Source organism: Zingiber officinale, chromosome 9B (assembly GCF_018446385.1).
Source record: "Zingiber officinale cultivar Zhangliang chromosome 9B, Zo_v1.1, whole genome shotgun sequence".
Taxonomy (NCBI): domain Eukaryota; kingdom Viridiplantae; phylum Streptophyta; class Magnoliopsida; order Zingiberales; family Zingiberaceae; genus Zingiber; species Zingiber officinale.
In genome coordinates, this window is record NC_056003.1 from 70596265 (window position 1) to 70614796 (window position 18532).

Sequence of the window (18532 nt, forward strand, 5' to 3'; positions counted from 1 at the left end):
TTTCATACAGAGGCATAGTAGCTTGATAGCTATTATCATAAGTAAACTCTACCAAGGCAATCTAGACTCCAAACTCCCCCAAAAATCGATCACCCAAGCCCATAGCATGTCCATTTTCAGATAATTGATTTTCTCAAAGTGAGAATGGAGGGGAGGTTCTGTTGAAAAGAGTCCAAATTAGGACACAGTTAGACACATTCTTCAATGCTGAAGGCCCAAAACTCTTCTAATTTATCATTATCCCATCTACTTCACCCAAAAGAGGGCTTAATTCTGAACTACCTATCAAAATTGTCCTACAATGTTCTAGCCCTCCCAACCAATGTGAACAATTGTCCATATCCTAATATATTCTGGCCAACCATGCCTTTGGCTATCCAAATCCTCCTACATGACTCTGATGCATCGACAACAAGGTGCACCACTTCTCTTATCCCTTCTTCCACTGAGATACCACATAGGTAACTCATAAGTCTCAGCATCAAAGGTAACTAGCAAGGCTTCTCATTCACTTGTTCCTCTTTTCTTCCTCCTCCGCATTTTTTACTTTAAAAAAAACATTTCTTCCCCTCCAATTCTCAGGTTCTTTCTTTGCTGATTAACAAGTTTGGTTTGTCAAACTAGTAATTTCTACTTTTCCTTGTGTCATGATGACACAGGTATGAGAGAGAGATTTGTCAAATTCAAGCATCAAAGGCTTCCAAAAATTAATTAATCACTATTATGATCATCATCAAGTTGTGTCTATTCCAAGTATTTTAGGATCAGCGACATGGATCCAATTTCTCCCTTCATCTCTATGCAAGGTAATATCACTCGTAGTAGTAGTATCGAGCTCTACATAATTTGTTTTGAGATATTATTTCTTTTTATTTATTATTTTTCTAGTAACAATATATGCCATCTTAGCATTCTCATCTTTGATATATCAATTTTTGTACAAGTTGTTTCCTAACAGCTCAATACTCTAACCATGAAGCATAGAGATATATAAAAGTGACTTATGGATTTTTCCTTGATAGTTCTTAGCCTACGGGGCATATAATGATCATATATGACTTCAAAAGTGTTACTACATTTTAATGGTCCGCTCTTCATTTCAAATCCTATTTTTAAATGATGAATTTATGATAAATTATGGAAACTATTTGACAACATAAGAATAAGGAATGACAAAGAAGAATTGATGGTATAATTGAGGACAAGGATAATAGATAAAAGGAAGATATTTAGCATTCTACCATGAACAATTCATGGAAAACTATAAGAAGGCAGTAGTAGTTGCATAGTTGTATATATATGACTATTATAGGGTTCACTAGACTAAGTCCAGTAGTTAACCTATGCTATATGTGAAAGACTTACCCACTATCCTGCCACTAAGAAAAGTAAAGGCATTTGTTGAGCCATCAGAAGTTGGTACATTCCCCAGTAACACCTTGTGACCAAATATGTTGTTAGGATTAGAATCTTAGAAAGATATAGCTAGTTGAGGTGGGATGAATATTTAAAAGGTTGAAAGAGAACAATATGATTTAGGAAATAAAATAAGTTAAATGATCTGAGTTTACACCTGGAAAATACGAATTTGAATATATTGAGTTATAAGGACCTATCCAATATAACTAGTTCTTCCTATATCTCCAACCAAAAACATATTCTAGCATTAAGCAATACTCTCTAGCAAGAGGTAGTAAACCTTCTAAAAGCATTTTAAATTTTCAAACTCAATTTGCAAGAACAAACAAGACAGTCAACAAAAGATAATTATGGAGAAGTGATTTCTTTTCAAACATGTAGACAATTAAATACCATCCTCTCTAAAAATAGTGGCACTTTCCCTTCTTGATTTTTAACACATGAATGCTATTTACATTCTCTAAGGCAATTTCCTTAGACCCTTTAGTATTGATGCAGTACCAAAGGAGGGGATTTTCCATACCTATTATTGGAAATAAATAAACTTCATCTCCACGATTTTTGCATGAAGATGTTAAAGATGCATGTAACAATTTCTACATTCAATGACTAATAGAGACAACTACAAGTGTGATAATTATCACATCATATGGGAGAAGAAAATGAATTAGCACCTCAAACAACATATATTGTTAATACTCTTGGCATTACCATTGCCATCATCTTTGTCCATGTTTTAAGCAATGAATGCAGTAGTCAGACTGACATTCATTCACAAGATCACAATGGTCAGAGTAATCTACTTCGAAGTGGTAAATCTAGTACAGTTTTATTTTAAAAATCAAAGGGGTTAGAAAAATAGTATCAATGAGACTCAATATATTAGCTTCGTAGTTCTTTAATTAAGTATCACCAATTCACATATAAAGCAATTGTCCATATAGAAGTACCAACCTTTCTAGATTAAAGTATGCTGGAAATATATATTCTTTTATTTAACTTCAACTTTAGTTCAGATACACAATTCATTCAATTATTAAGTGGAACCATCTTGCATTGAATGGTATCGAAGTAGAGTTGCATCATAATAGTTGGAAACATATTAGTCTTGGGCTAATCTACTTGGAGATCAGTGGGAACAATTGCCCCATTGGGAAAAAGAAAAACAAAATGATACTATTGTTTTAATATAAATATCCTATATAATCATATATACTTGCATTCAATAGAAAAGTTATTGTTGGAACAAAGGTTGATAAAATTCTTTCTAACTTAATGCCATGAGTTAAACTCCTTACAAGTTCACAATTTTGTAATTTACTATAACTAATGAGTCATTTCATTTAGTATCCTATTAAATCATTGTGGATGTGTCACACCCCAGGGAAGTCCCTGTCTGAGAAAATTTTGGCAGTAACTCCCCTGTACGGGTGACAATATGGAACTCATCTACAAAGCCCTCAGGGCCACACCAACCTCGGCCAACACGACCGAAACAATAGCAATAAAATAACTAACAATTCACGTAGTTTATATTAACTCAGCCTCTGGCTGACACAACCACACAGTTTATTTAAATAAAACCTACTCCACTAATAAAACGGAAAACTTAAACCCACAACAAAAATCCAACGCAATGGAAAACAAAGGCAGTAGACCAAAACTCGATAAAAATCCACGAGTACAGTTATACATCAAAAATATATAAAAATATAACAAGAAAACCACAAGTCCAAAGGTAGAAAACCGTCGCAACTCAGGAGTGGGGACTAGTCACTAGAACCTCCTGACAACTTCAACCTGAAATGGTAATAATCAACGGGGTGAGTCCAACACTCAATGGATACTAAGTTGACATGCATAGTAATAAATAATCAATAGTAACAATTATACGTACAGTCTCCTGAAATAATAATGGAAAATGCAAACTGAAAGGAATGGGAGAAGTTGTACTGACCAGAAACTCCTATCAGGATAATAAGGTCGTCAGACCGAAAATATCATATCTCCTGTATGCATGTCAATCATATGCATTCACCAAATATGCAGCAAACAAAGTGCAGCAAACACAAGCAATAAATGAAATCATGCATATGATGCAAATGACATGTCTTGGTCACCCCTGACGTTAGTCAGCCATCTCACACACGATGGTGAGATCGAGTGGGTAGAGCTGTGACAACTGTGCACTCTGTCATCACTGCTTCTTATGAGTGACCGAGTGGATAGGATACTGTTAGAGTACACCTATCCTCCTACCCCAAATCATAAGTGGGGGAGCTCAATGCTCTCATCTCCTTGAGACAATCCAGAGGAGGGATCCTTGTCCTGCTACCACGCTGCATCACGCTACCCATGAGTGGACCAGTGGAGCACCGACAGAGCAACCTACTGCAACACACCCTGCCTGAATAAAAACCACTAACCCATGAGTGGTTGTGTGTGTAGATCCTTGTAACTGGCGATGTGCTTAACAATAATGAAGCCGACAATCACGCAGCATGTAATCATGCGAGATGGTACATGACACTAAACATGAAAATCCTGACCATATCTACCTCCATAAAACATGCCCAAAAAAAAAATAGCTTAAATAAGAAGATCTAGGTACACGTATCAGATATGGTAACTGTCTAGTCCGATATATCATAAGGCATGGTATGTCACTACCTCTATGAGCATAAATAATCAAGAGAGTAATGGATGTAAAATAGGCAATAAATAAGCATGCTGAAGAAATCAAGCAATGACATACCAATGCAGATATAACATAATTATTACTACTCATTAAAATCCACTATACATATCAAATGACAATATCTAAAAGATAAGTCAAGGTACTCGCCTCAAAATAGCACGTGCCAAAAGAAATCCCATGTAAGGCTGTCCTCCTCAAATCAAAGTCTTGTATCACAATGTTTAGTTTAGCTAATTCTGTCATGCATTAATTAGCCAAACTAAATCCTAATCAAATTAATAAATTCCAAATTGGATCCACCTAATTAATTTCTATAATTAATTATCCATCATTTTAACCCTAATTATCACAAAACACCAACTAGAACCTATCATCCCTAAACTTTCTAACTTCCATTCCAAGGGTAAGCTACAACAGAGATTAAATTCTCTACACCTTACCTCAACTCCAGCCACCACTAATGATTCACGATCGAAAATCGCAGCTGCTAAGAGTACCAGCCGAAGCACTTGCTATTGTTCCAAACCAAATAACCAAAGTTAACATCGAATACAGATCGTCAATCCGGAAGTACATCCGGTAAACTGATTACCTCAAATCTGACCGTCGGAACCCTAGATCAGCGATGGTAGCAAGCAGCCAACTGCTAACGATAGTGCTAGGTCAAAAGACGCCAGCACTCCGTGAGCTCATGCCGAAATCTGATCCTCATTGGTAAAGGCAGAGGGGTAAAGGAAGAGGAAATCAACGATGCTGGGTCAAAATGGGTGGCTACTGAGGTGGTGAACCGGAGCAAAGGGGCGGCGACGACGATTATGGACCCAATCTGGGGCACGACCCAACAGATGCGGGTGCTCGGCTACGTCACCGATCTGGCCTCTAGTGAAGGGGGAGGTCGCTGTCAGTAGGCGGTAGGCGCTGGCGACCGATGATCGGTTGAGGGGGTGAGGGTGGAGAGATCGTGAGATCTCGTTCGGCCAAGGAAGTGGGAGGGGAAAATTGGTAGAGGCGAGAGGAAAGTGGAGATCGGGAGAAGAAGTGCCCAATTTCCTTATGGCCGCCCCTTTTGTCCGCGAGAGAGAAAAGGAAGCGTCGCGGCGACGTCGTCGGGTGGAGGAGCTGAAGAGGTGAAGAAGAGAAGAGAGGATAAGAAAAGGGGGTGGCGTCGGGTGAGGGCTAGGGCACACGGCAGGGAAAAAATAAAGAAAAGGAAAAGGAAGAAAAATAAAACTTTTCCTTGTTTAAATAGGTAGCTTAAATAGGCTTTCCCGTGGCCCAATAATTGATCCCCTTAAACTCATCATATGAGCTCCGATTAAATCTCAGAAAATTTTTAAAAATTCCCTTAAGGTCATATTTAGCTGTCATATTTTATATTCTCCCCCACTAATAAAAATTTGGTCCCCAAATTTTCATTATTTACCATCAGCAAGTACTAGCTATAGATAAACAGTATAAATGCTGAACGAAAATTAACCCACATACCTCAAGTGAAAAGATGGGGGTATCGAGCTCGGATCGTATGCTCTAGCTCTCAAGTAGCCTCCTCGTCAGAATGATACTGCCATCCGACTTTAACTAGCCGAATTATCTTGTTCCGCAGCTGACACTCTTTATGGTCTAGAATCCGTACCTGAACCTCCTCTTAAGTAACGCCAGGCTAAATGGGAACTGATATCTCTGAAAGAATATGTGCTGGGTCGGGTACATATCTCCTCAGCATAAACACATGGAGTACATTGTGAATGTCTGCCAGAGTCGGTGGTAGCACTAGATAATAAGCTACTGCTCCAATCCTCTCCAAGATCTGGAAAGGCCCAATGTATCGTGGAGCTAGGTTACCTCGGAGGCCAAATCTCTTCACCACTTTTGTGGGTGAAACTCTCAGGAATACATGGTCGCCAATAGAGAACCCCAGGGGTCTACGTCTCCGATTAACATAACTCTTCTGACGGTCCTGCGCCTCGGACATCCTCCGTCTGATAATGCGGACCAACTCTGCCTCCTACTGAACTCTCTGAGGTCCTAGTAGCTGGGCCTCCCCAACCTCTTCCCAGTGAATGGGTGTCCAATAAGGTCTTCCATACAACGCTTCAAACGGTGCCATTTGGATAGCCGAATGATAGCTGTTGTTGTAGGCGAACTCTACCAATGACAAGTGGTCTTCCCAGTTGCCTCCAAAATCCATAACGCAAGACCTCAGCAAGTCCTCTAATGTCTGGATGATCCGCTCTGACTGTCCATCTGTCTGCGGATGGAATGCTGTACTGAAACGGAGCTATGTGCCCAAGGCCTGCTGCATACTCTACCAGAACCAAGACGTGAACCGTGGGTCTCTATCTGATATAATACTCAATGGAACACCATGCAATCTGATGATCTCTCAACAATACAGCTCTGCCAATTAATCCAGAGAATCGGTCTTCCGGATCACTAAAAAGTGTGCAGATTTAGTTAATCGATCAACGATCACCCAAATTACATCATGGCCTCATCGTGTCCTAGGCAAACCCACCACAAAATCCATGGTGATGTGCTCCCATTTCCATTCTAGAATCGGAATCCTCTGAAGTAATCTGCCAGGTCTCTGGTGCTCAGCCTTCACCTGTTGGCAGACTAGACATCTAGCTACAAACTCCGTGATGGCTTTCTTCATACTGTTCCACCAATAGGAATAACTCAATTCTCGATACATGCGGGTTTCGCCTGGGTGTATCGCAAATTGAGAGCGGTGAGCCTCCTGAAGTAGCTCCTGTAAGACCAGGTGAGATTGAGATACGCATAACCTGCCTTAGAAATAAATAATGCCCTCGCCATCTTGGGTGAACTCGGTCTGTTGCCCGGAAGCTATTTGGCTGCCAATGAACTGTAAGCGTTGATCACCGGCCTAAGCCTCTCGAATCCTCATCCTGATCGATGACTAAGCAACCATGGTAACCAGAATACCCTGCTCTGTCCGTCCTTGCTCCTCAAAGCCCAACTCAGAGAAACCCTGAATCAAGTCCGTGATCACAACTCGGTGGCAAGCTAAAGTCCCTTTAGACTTCCAGCTAAGTCCATCGGCAACCACATTAGCTTTACCCGGGTGGTAGCTAATAGTACAGTCGAAATCCTTCAGGAACTCCATCCATCTCCTCTATCAGAGATTGAGTTCCTTCCAAGTGAAAAGATATTTGAGACTCTTATGATCAGTGAGAATCTCAAATGTAATACCATATAGATGATGCCGCCAAATCTTCAAAGCAAAGAAAATAGTGGCTAACTCTAGATCATGTACTGGGTAATTCTTCTCATGCTCCTTCAACTGACGAGAAGCATAGGAGACTACCCTGCCGTGCTGCATCAAAACAGTGCCCAAATCCTGTAGAGAAGCGTTAGTGTAGAGCACGAATCCGTCCTCTCCAAAAGGTAGAACCAGAACTGGTGTCGATACTAATCTCCACTTCAGCTCCTGGAAGCTGGTCTCGCAGGCTTCTAACCAAGTGAACTTCATGCCTTTTCTGGTCAGGCATGTCAGCGACATAGCTATGTGAGAGAAACTCTCGACAAATCGTCTATAATATCCAGCCAGTCCTAGGAAACTACGGATCTCCTAGACTAATTTTGGTTGCTCCCAGCTGGTGACAGCCTCGATCTTCTAAGGGTCTACGGAAATACCTCGGCTAGACACCACATGTCCTAGAAAATCGATTGAGGATAGCCAAAACACACACTTGCTAAACTTCGCATATAGTCGATGTCGTGGAAGAGTCTCCAAGACTATGCGAAGATGCTGTGCATGTTCCTCTAGAAAGATGCGGTTCATCAAATCTATAAATACCGCTGGAGCATTGGTAAACCCAAATGGCATTACCTTAATGTCCGTATCTAGTGCGGAATACTGTCTTCTGAACATCAGAATCCTTGACTCTCAGCTGATGATATCCGGATAGTAGATCAATCATAGAATACACTGATGTACCTCTAAGAAGATCAAACAAATCCTCAATCCGTGGTAAGGGGTACTTATTTCTAACGGTTACTGCATTCAGCTATCTGTAATCGATGCACAACCTAAGCGTATCATCTTTTTTCTTGACAAACAATACCAGAGAACCCCACGGAGAAATACTAGGGCGAATAAATCCCATGTTCAATAACTCTTGGAGTTGGACCTTTAGCTCGTCAAACTCTTTCGGTGCTATACGGTAAGGAGCTTTTGATGCTGGCGCGGCCCGCGGAATCAGCTCAATAGCAAACTCCACTTGTCTTCGGAGAGGCAAGCTTGGTAGCTCATCTTGAAATACATCCGAATACTCTTAGACCAATATAACGTCTGAGAGCTGAGAACTACTATTGTCGTCCACATTAATTAGCGACAATAGAAATTCCTGACAGCCATGTGACAACAGCTTCTAAGCCTAAATCGTAGAAATGGTCGATATGTCATCGTCCCTGTTGCTAGTGAAATCCCATGAGGGTTGGTTCGGAGGTCAAAATGTGACATGTCTGGCAATCAACCGTGGCCTGATATGTTGACAGCCAGTCCATGATAAGGATAATATCGAACTCGATCATTTCCCGTACCAATAAATCTATAATGAGTATATGGTTGCTAAAGTCCAATGGGCATCCTTTAACCTCTTGAGTGACGTCCAATGCATCACCGGACGGTAGGACGATGATCAATCACCATGATCTGAGGATAAGTAGTCTACCAATCTCCCTCATTTTATTCCATGAAGAAGTCTCTCAGTTCAATCAACATCTTAAACTCTCAAATAATCTAAGCCCTCCACGTCTTAACTTCTAGACCCTTCATATTCTCCATTTTTCTTCTTTTATTTAACTTTCATCTTGACATGGATCTTAAATTATAAAAAAAATTCATCTTACATCCATGGCAATTGGCGAGACAAAATATTTAGCAGTATGCCATTATGATTACATTGCTTTTAGTGGAACAACAAGGATATTGCATGTCTTAAGCAGTGATCTACCAGGTTATACCAACATTTGTCAAAAGCATCAAGGAATCACAAAAATTCAATAAGCATTCCTTCTCAATCCTTGCTAGCTATTGTTTATACAAAAGCCATGAATACTTGATCATATGCAATGCAATTTTTATTCCATTAATCAAACTAACTAATGATATTCCACGTTTCGATTTTCAAACATAACTACTCTATTCCAGAATTAATCCCTACTATAAACCAAAAGTATTATTAATGTATTATGTCTGCACCAACTTCATTAATTTACCATTAGATGTTAGAATTTGTAATGCAAAACATTGTCCCCTCGGATGAGTCTAGTGACTAGCGCATGAGGTGTTGTCATCATGAGGTCTGGGGTTCGAATCTCGGCAAAGCCGAGGTAAATGCCTCACTTATGTGTTAGTCACTATTCCAAAGACTAGTAGCCGCTCGTTATTTATCTCCTCCGTGTTAGCCCTGGGACGAGTTGACGGAGGCACTGGGGACAAACGTATTCACCTTTTACCACCGTGTAATGCAAAACATTAGTTTTTCTATTATTAAGACTTGCATTATGTTATTAGGATTCTGGTTATCTCCTTTACTTGTATCGAAAACTGGACCTGATAAGGTTATGTCGTGCCAGACATATAGATCCCTTCAAACCCATATTCCCACTTGATAACATGTTTGGAATAGGTTCATGCATGGGTTGAATACACATACTCAAAACCAATTAACATTGATAATAAGATCCAAGTAACAAATACTATACCTGGTTGATTTCACTTTAAGCAGACATGAAGCCTTAAAGTGGGATCATCTTTTAAAGGAATCGTAAAGTGATAGAAAGTCACAGTTGTGTTCCCATAATACAATATAGTACTCTTATAGAAGGATGTATAAGATCACTTCATTTTCATCTTTCAACAATTTATGCCTAAATAAGTGCAACTATATTACAGAAAGTGACCCCTTGCAGAACCTGAAGAGGGATAGCTTGACTTTTATCATGAGTCATATACCTATCATGTAGAAGTTCTTCATATTCCTAGTTTTAGGTACTAATCCTAAGGGCATGGGTTCGAATCCCATTCTTGACTCATGCCCTCTATGGTAACATGAACCATTTGCCTAAATAGAATCAAACTAAGCATATAGGGAAAACATAGAAATGCATTGAATGTCAACCTCAAGAAAGCCCAGTAGAACTCTTATAGAAAGTCACAGTTGTGTCCCCATAATACAATATAGTACTCTTATAGAAGGATGTATAAGATCACTTCATTTTCATCTTTCAACAATTTATGCCTAAATAAGTGCAACTATATTACAGAAAGTAACCCCTTGCAGAACCTGAAGAGGGATAGCTTGACTTTTATCATGAGTCATATACCTATCATGTAGAAGTTCTTCATATTCCTAGTTTTAGGTACTAATCCTAAGGGCATGGGTTCGAATCCCATTCTTGACACATGCCCTCTATGGTAACATGAACCATTTGCCTAAATAGAATCAAACTAAGCATATAGGGAAAACATAGAAATGCATTGAATGTCAACCTCAAGAAAGCCCAGTAGAACTCTTATAGAAAGTCACAGTTGTGTCCCCATAATACAATATAGTACTCTTATAGAAGGATGTATAAGATCACTTCATTTTCATCTTTCAACAATTTATGCCTAAATAAGTGCAACTATATTACAGAAAGTGACCCCTTGCAGAACCTGAAGAGGGATAGCTTGACTTTTATCATGAGTCATATACCTATCATGTAGAAGTTCTTCATATTCCTAGTTTTAGGTACTAATCCTAAGGGCATGGGTTCGAGTCCCATTCTTGACACATGCCCTCCATGGTAACATGAACCATTTGCCTAAATAGAATCAAACTAAGCATATAAGGAAAACATAGAAATGCATTGAATGTCAACCTCAAGAAAGCCCAGTAGAACTCTGTTGGTAATCCTTGAACATTTACCATATCCAAGTACCAGATGAAAGCATACCATTAGTTCAAAGATTGGACAATTATAAAGTTCAACACAAGAAATAAGTATTTTCCTGAAAGCCAATATTGTCACTGATTATGTAATTGATAGTTTGGAGTACTGAGAAAAAGATCAATACTCATTAGGATATAGTAATTATTACTCAGGTATTATAAATTTTAATCATTTTATCTATTTATCGTCTGGAGATGTTCCGTCACTGTCATGTCCCCAAAGATGACCTTTCCTTGATGAGGTCAAATAATACCTCAAAATTTCGGAACATAAAATAACAGAAATCCGTACAAATTTGAAAATACCCAGATTGACTCGTAAAACCTAGGCTCTGATACCAACTAAATAGGTATCAGATTAGTTCGGAAATCTAGAACACGAAAAACAAGCATCATAAACCTGCTCTGATACTAAATAAATTGGTATCAGATTAACTCGAAAATTCAGATCACGAAAAACAGGCATCGTAAACCTGCTCTAATACCAAATAAATTGGTATAAGATTAACTTGAAAATCCAAATCACGAAAAACAGGCATCGTAAACCTTCTCTGATACCAAATAAATTGGTATCAGATTTACTCGAAAATCCAGATCATGAAAAACAAACAGGCATCGTAAACCTGCTCTGATACCAAATAGATTGGTATCAGATTAACTCGAAAATCCAGATCATAAAAAATAAGCATCGTAGACCTGCTCTGATACCAAATAAATTGGTATCAGATTAACTCAAAAATCCAAAACACGAAAAACAGGTATTGTAAACCTACTCTGATACCAAATAAATTGGTATCAAATTAACTTGAAAATCCAGATCACGAAAAACAGGCATCGTAAACCTATTAACTAATGAGTCATTTCATTTAGTATCCTATATATATATATATATATATATATATATATATATATATATATATATATATATATATATATATATATATATATATAATTTCTTTGATAATTTAACAACATGTGCATTTAGAATTCAGATTTACCAAAGGTGTCCATTAGTAAATTCAACACCCTATATGATCCTTAGTAAAATATCATATTTCTTTATTGCAAAATTGAACTCCTCGAAGAAATTATGAAAAATTATGAAAAGTCTATTTGAGTAGTTGAGATACTTACAACAAAATGACATCAAAGGGTTCCATCAATGGGCTAAGAGAAGAGAATTAAGATGCTAAAAATGAAGATCAAATGTTGATAACCAAATATCTCCTTGAACATAAGCGTTCATGATCCATTGGAGAGAATCATGAAGAGAGGTTAGAGGAACAAATCGGTAGCTGCTCAGAAAAGAAGAGTGGAGGTGCTTTGTCTTTGTTATGTATAGACGTTCCTATCAAGTTCCTGTCCCAACATACCTTCATCATTACCTCACATATGCATGTTTATATATTCATGCCATAACTAAATTACATAACCAAATTCAGGACCAAAATTGTAAAGGTAAGGTTATCTTACAAACTTGAAGGTGGAAGTATTCGAGTCTTTGATGAGATTGCATGCACACACTTTCCTTTAGGAACGACTGCTCTGATACCAACTAAAATATCCCTAGACTTCCCTCAACATTTTTTTTAGACCAATGATTAAACAGAGGACAACCCTCTAACCTTTGCTATAAAGAAACTATAATAGTAACACCATCAAAATGAACCACCATTCCCAACGTATACGGTAGCATCTCAATCCAATGAGTTCAACACAAAGGTATATGGAAACACCATCATATTTTCCCATACACATAAAGAAAAGACTCAGAAGAAACAAAGGCCCTCATAGCACTCCTAAAGACACCCAAACAGTGTGTTATGTGTTCATCTCACCTCCTCGTCTACCTCGTCCGCATGTCCTCCATCATATCTTATGAGGTGTCTCCCTCACCTGTAACGTAGCATCATGAGTCTATGAACTCAGCAAGAACATTCCAATATGAAAGATATGACATCCATAAAGTAATAGAAACAATAACTAGTAAGCATAGAACATAAACTCAAATACAGAATAAAAAAGGAAAATACAATATGTAAAAGAGCCTACATAGCTAATAAGGGTGGATATGTCATAAAATGTTAATCATCATTTGAGCCAGTCAATCAGTCTCATGACCCTAGATGTACCTCTTAGAAGAACATGCAGCCATATAGCTGAAGCTAACATAAATTACAGTATCAATCATAAATTACAGTATCAGTCATGTTTGGAAGGCCCCTCCCCGGAGCTCATCCTAGGACACCAATCTCGTACTATCACCACCCGTGCCATATTCATCTATGTAGCTATTTTATTTATATATATTTCTATGTTTTAAAGTTAATTCCTTATTTGAAGCTCGTGAGACCTTACATAAGCTCTTTGCCACAAATAATAACTTATTTTTTGAAGAGAAAGTGAGAAACATTCCTTGATAATTCACTTGGCGTCCTAGCTGCCAAGACTTATCATCTTTTGGATAGAAGGAACCAAAGGTATAATTACAAGGACAAAATCATTCATCAAAAACTAATATTTTACAAGACAAATGAATTCCTCTCCTTGGTCTTAAAATGAAATTGGATTAGGAAACTTAGAAAACTAGGAAATCTAGACAATGTGAACAAGACACTCCATGAAAAGGGTTAAACAATTTATAAAAAAATAGTACGGGCACCATCTGATGAAATGTAAATTTTCATATCAGCAACAACATCTCACTACTAAAGGCATCCTAGAAGGCAATTTAAGAGGCCAAAAGTACATGAACAGGAATGATAATACATTTACAGCACAAGCTGTCAAATTAAGAAATAATAATTATGTTTCAAAAACTTGGCTTAAATGCCCTCAAAATATATGTTGGTGTTTTTTATATTTGAAACTGTTTATCATGGAGACACCCCTATTTTATCCCTTTTTATAAGATAATTCTTTATCTTTAGAACGAATATTTGAAGGAGAGGAGGGAGCAGTAACAGGCTTAAGGTCACGATGAAAATAACCATGTTGGTGTATGTAAGCTAGTGCTTGGAAGATCTGAAAGCACCAATTCCAAATTTCACTTTTTGAAAAGGATCTACCATTTTATTTCAGAAGCTGATAGAGATTGCATGCCTGAATAGAGATTAAGTGAATTCAAACTCTAATAAAAAACCCAAAAAACACAAAAGGAGTAGTGAAGAGGCATATCATGTACTAAAAAACTAGGTATACCATATCATTCTCTCTAATAAATAACCTCATTGAGCTTGACAATGTTGGAATGGTTTAATCTTCGCAAAGACTGAAAAATTTGCATCTTGATGAGAATAATGAAGAGGGAAATGATTTTTTTGCTTAAATATAATATTCCAAACTACCTTCACTACCTGGAGATTCAAGCACTTCTCCCATAAGTAATACTTTCGTTTCAGCTTCTTAATCGCAACCTATAAATACCAATGGTCAGAAAAATACCATTCTCACACAGGTAAAAAAAAACCATTCCTTTGGTATTTGGATTATAAAATATTAATCACACAAAAAGTTTCACTATGTTATAAATATTAACAACATAGAGACATAGGTCAAAGAATAAACAAGATCTAAGGGTTTAGGGGCTCACTGCGGAGCTCCTTGGATCGTAGAGACGGAGGGGTCAAAGCTGTAGATCTAAGGCAGAGTGAGGCAGCGAGCCTCCTTCATTGGTGTGCTTTTCCTCCTCACCTCTTGCTCCCTACTTCAGTCCTGCTAAGTGCTTTAATAAAATAATGTCTGAAAGACTCTTATAGAGACAACTAAAAATTAGAAAAAGAACATAAAAAATGATGAAATGGCTAAGTCAAGGGAGAAAGGAGTAGAAAGAATCAGAAACCCTATTCTACACTATCTTTGCTAGGGAAAAATTGTGTGGAGAAATAGAAGTCAAATTTTCCCCAAAGAAAAGAAAAAGAAGACGACAAAGAAAAGCACCGAGGCAACAAAGTCAAGGTGATCCATGTGCATCTCCTAGTCGTTTCACTATAATTACAAAATGCTCCATGAATTTGAAATTTCGAAACTATTTAAAATGCAATCACAAAGGTGAAAAAAAAAAGAAGAAAACTTCGTCAGGGAAGCCGATGAGAATCAAGGAAGAAAACAAAGCAAAAATATTAAGACCTGTAAGAAGCTAAAGAGAAGCAAAGAAAACCAAACTTTGGCCACACAAACCATTGTTTGAGGCATACCAAAGAAAAATAAAAAGAAACGAATACTATCAGACACCAAACACAAGAAAATGTTTCTTCACGCTCCAACCAAACTCATCTAATAAATTCACCCGCAAACAACTCAACCAAAAAAGCATAGAGTAACCTCCAAGATACCCTTGACCATTTTATTCACCTTGACACTGTCGGATAAATCAACTCCAAGATACAACAAAAATCGTACTATAAGGTATCGTTAATTAAGAAAATTAACTTATTAGAATTAATCTATGAATTTTAGAAATTTTTCAGGATTTCAAATGAATTTTTGCATGACATGTCCGAAAGGGATAGAATTAATGGAAGACTATGTTAATACCTGATTATGTAGGGAATTGATTGGCCTGATTATCATAAGGTTAGAGTTAATTAACCTAACTAACTTAAGTATATAACTCCCACCTACCAACCTAAACCAAAACCTACGCATCTCCCGATTCCTCCGCACTGTTTCCCCGAATCACCGTCTTCTCCTCCTTGCCCATCTCCGCCATTTTCGATGAAGCTTCCCACCAAGCCCAGAGCTCTGGCCAAACATGAACCCACATCGACGCTCCCACGAAGGACATCGTGACCAGACACAGAGGTCTTCGACTACCTCACCATCAGCATTGATAACATTGGGTGAAAACTTTTGATGGTGGCATGAGGAAGAGAAAGGCAAGTGCATACTTTATGTTGGTATGGATTCAATGAGGTAAGGGTTAAATGTGTTGGAAGAGCTGAAATTCTTAGTTCTATGAAGTCCGAGAGTAGGATTAGGTTGTGAATCGATTTCCTTTTGATGTTCTTCTTTCATTTCAATTTTCAGCAACGAATTTGGGTATTTGCAATTGAATTTGAGGTTGCCCTGTTTCTTCTAGTTTTTAAAGTTTCTGGATAGAAGTTTTTGGTGATTTAGGCATGGAATGCTGATGTTTTGCTTGTTCCTACTGCTCCTGAAAATTTTGAGACAGGTTGTGGATAGATTAGGGTATGATCGGTGATGCTTTTGCTTCTAGTCTTTGCTTTTGGAGTTGTGGATAGATTGTTGCTGGAATTGGACATAGAAAGATGATGTTCTTCTTCCTTACGTTGCTGTTTTCCTTAATCCAGATTTTTTGACAGATTTGGGATTCATTGTTTGAATTCGATGATGTTATTCTTCTTTTCATGATGAATTTTTCAGGATTTTGTTTTTTGGGGGTTTCAATCGAGTAATGATGCTTCCTTCTTTCTTACTGCTCTAGGGATTTTAGGCTTAATGCTATTGGAGTGGACCTAGTGCGATGAGGTTTCCCCCTTGATTCCTTTTCCTACTTTTGAAGTAAGATTTTAGGTAGAATAAGGCCTAATTGGGAGTGTTCGGTTACCTCATGTGCTTCCGTAAAATAATGATCCACTTCTTGATAGTGTTGATTTAGTTTAACAAAGAGTGCATCTTCTCTTCATGCCCAATTTCTAAATGTGGGAAACTAAGTGGGGGATTAATTGGTGTTTATTGAAGTTCTTGGCACTTTAGATTGTTATCGCATTGATGGATCAAGTTTTTTTGCAGATTGGGAGGGATAGTTGCGTTCTATGTTTCAGGTTACGTCTAGCTATTGTGGTTTTGTGGTATTGAATAGGGTATCATGAGTTCAACGGGATTCAAGCTTTCCATGCTAGTTTCAATTCTTGAGATCTATCCTCTTTTTCGTTATGCATGATTTAGGCTCCTGTTCACTTATATTCTATGTTTATGCATGATTTTTGGATATGGAAAGGTTCTTGTGTATTTGTATGCTTATGAATGTCTATAATGTGCTAATAATGTAAGGATAATGAAATATGTGTCCACATGTGGTGATAGTACGGGATGGGTGCCTCGGGATGAGCTGCGAGGAGAGCCCTTCCAAACATGACTGATAATATAATTTATGTTGGCTTCAGCTATATGACTGCTTATTCTCTTAGGAGGTACCTCTAGGGTTATGATCATGAACCAAATGAATAGGCTCAAATGATAGTTACCACATGTGTGACATTTTCATCTTTACTAGTTATGTAGATTTTTCTACTTAATATGTTTTCCTCTATTTCGTATTTAAGTTTGCATTTTATGTTTTAGCTACTGATCCTACTTCATTATGGATGTCATATTTTTCATAATAGGATATTCTTGTTGGGTCTATAGACTCATGATGTATACGATGCAGGTGAGGGAGATCCCTCCCAAGGTATTATGGAGAGCATATGGATGGAGTAGATGAGGAGGCGGGATGATAGCCTGACACACTGTCTGGAGAGTCCTAGGAGATCTGTGAGGACATGGTTCTTGCTATTGGAGATTTATCTTGAGGTTATGTGTTGTAGTTCTCTTACTGTCAATGACACTTGTTATATAAAAAGTTTGATAAGCCTTGATTTTACAACCTTTTGTTATTGGGTTATTGTGGTATGAACGTGATGTATGCTCTGGTGTTGTCTTATGTGTAAGTGAGGGGTGAAGATATAATATCCGCAACCTTGTCATCATGTGTTTAGTATAGTCGAGTAATTGTGTCACTTGTCTGGAGCATATATGGGAAGTCAAGGATTGTTTTAGTTGGTATTAGAGCAGTCGTTTGAAAAAGATAATCTATGCACACCATCTCGTCAAGAAATCGACTACTTCTACCTTCAAGTTTATGAGATTTACTTTATTATAGTCTTGCATTTGATGTGGTAACATGGATATGATATGGATAGTACATAAATCTACAAATGTGAAGTAATGATGAACATATGTTGGGATGTACAGGTTATGGCTGCTAGAAAGAATAATGGGGAGTTGGGTGGCCAGAGTAATCAATTCCTAGCAGGACTTACCACACTCTTATAGGAGTAGAATCACATTCATGGAGAGTAGATTCAGCAACTATTGAGAGTGAGGGAAACTGAAAATGCCCACAGTCGCCCCACAACTAGTGTGAATCAAGTTTACATACAATTCAAAGAGCTTGGTCCGGTAGAGTTTAAGGGTACCACAGACCCATTTGTGGCGGAGGGATGGATACAATCACTGGAGATGAAACATGACTTCATGCAGCTTACAGATGTTGACAGGGTTAGGTGTGCCATATTCATGCTGCGGGACTGTGCTCGAATATGGTGGGAGGGTGCATGCTTAGCGGTGGATTTGGCTGCTTTAACCTAGGATGGTTTTAAAGAAGTATTCTATGGGAAGTATTTCACCACCGGCAACAGTACCTGATTGGTAAGAGAATTCTTAGAGC

The 18532-nt window shown here is 38.0% G+C and overlaps 1 long non-coding RNA gene across 1 annotated transcript; it reads left to right on the plus strand.

Annotated features, from left to right (window-relative positions):
* Window positions 1-353: 353 nt before the first annotated feature.
* LOC122022522 lies at window positions 354-17805 on the plus strand. Its single transcript, XR_006122997.1, has 3 exons — window positions 354-487; window positions 660-806; window positions 17474-17805. It is a non-coding gene; the product is annotated as an uncharacterized LOC122022522 (long non-coding RNA).
* Window positions 17806-18532: the final 727 nt, after the last annotated feature.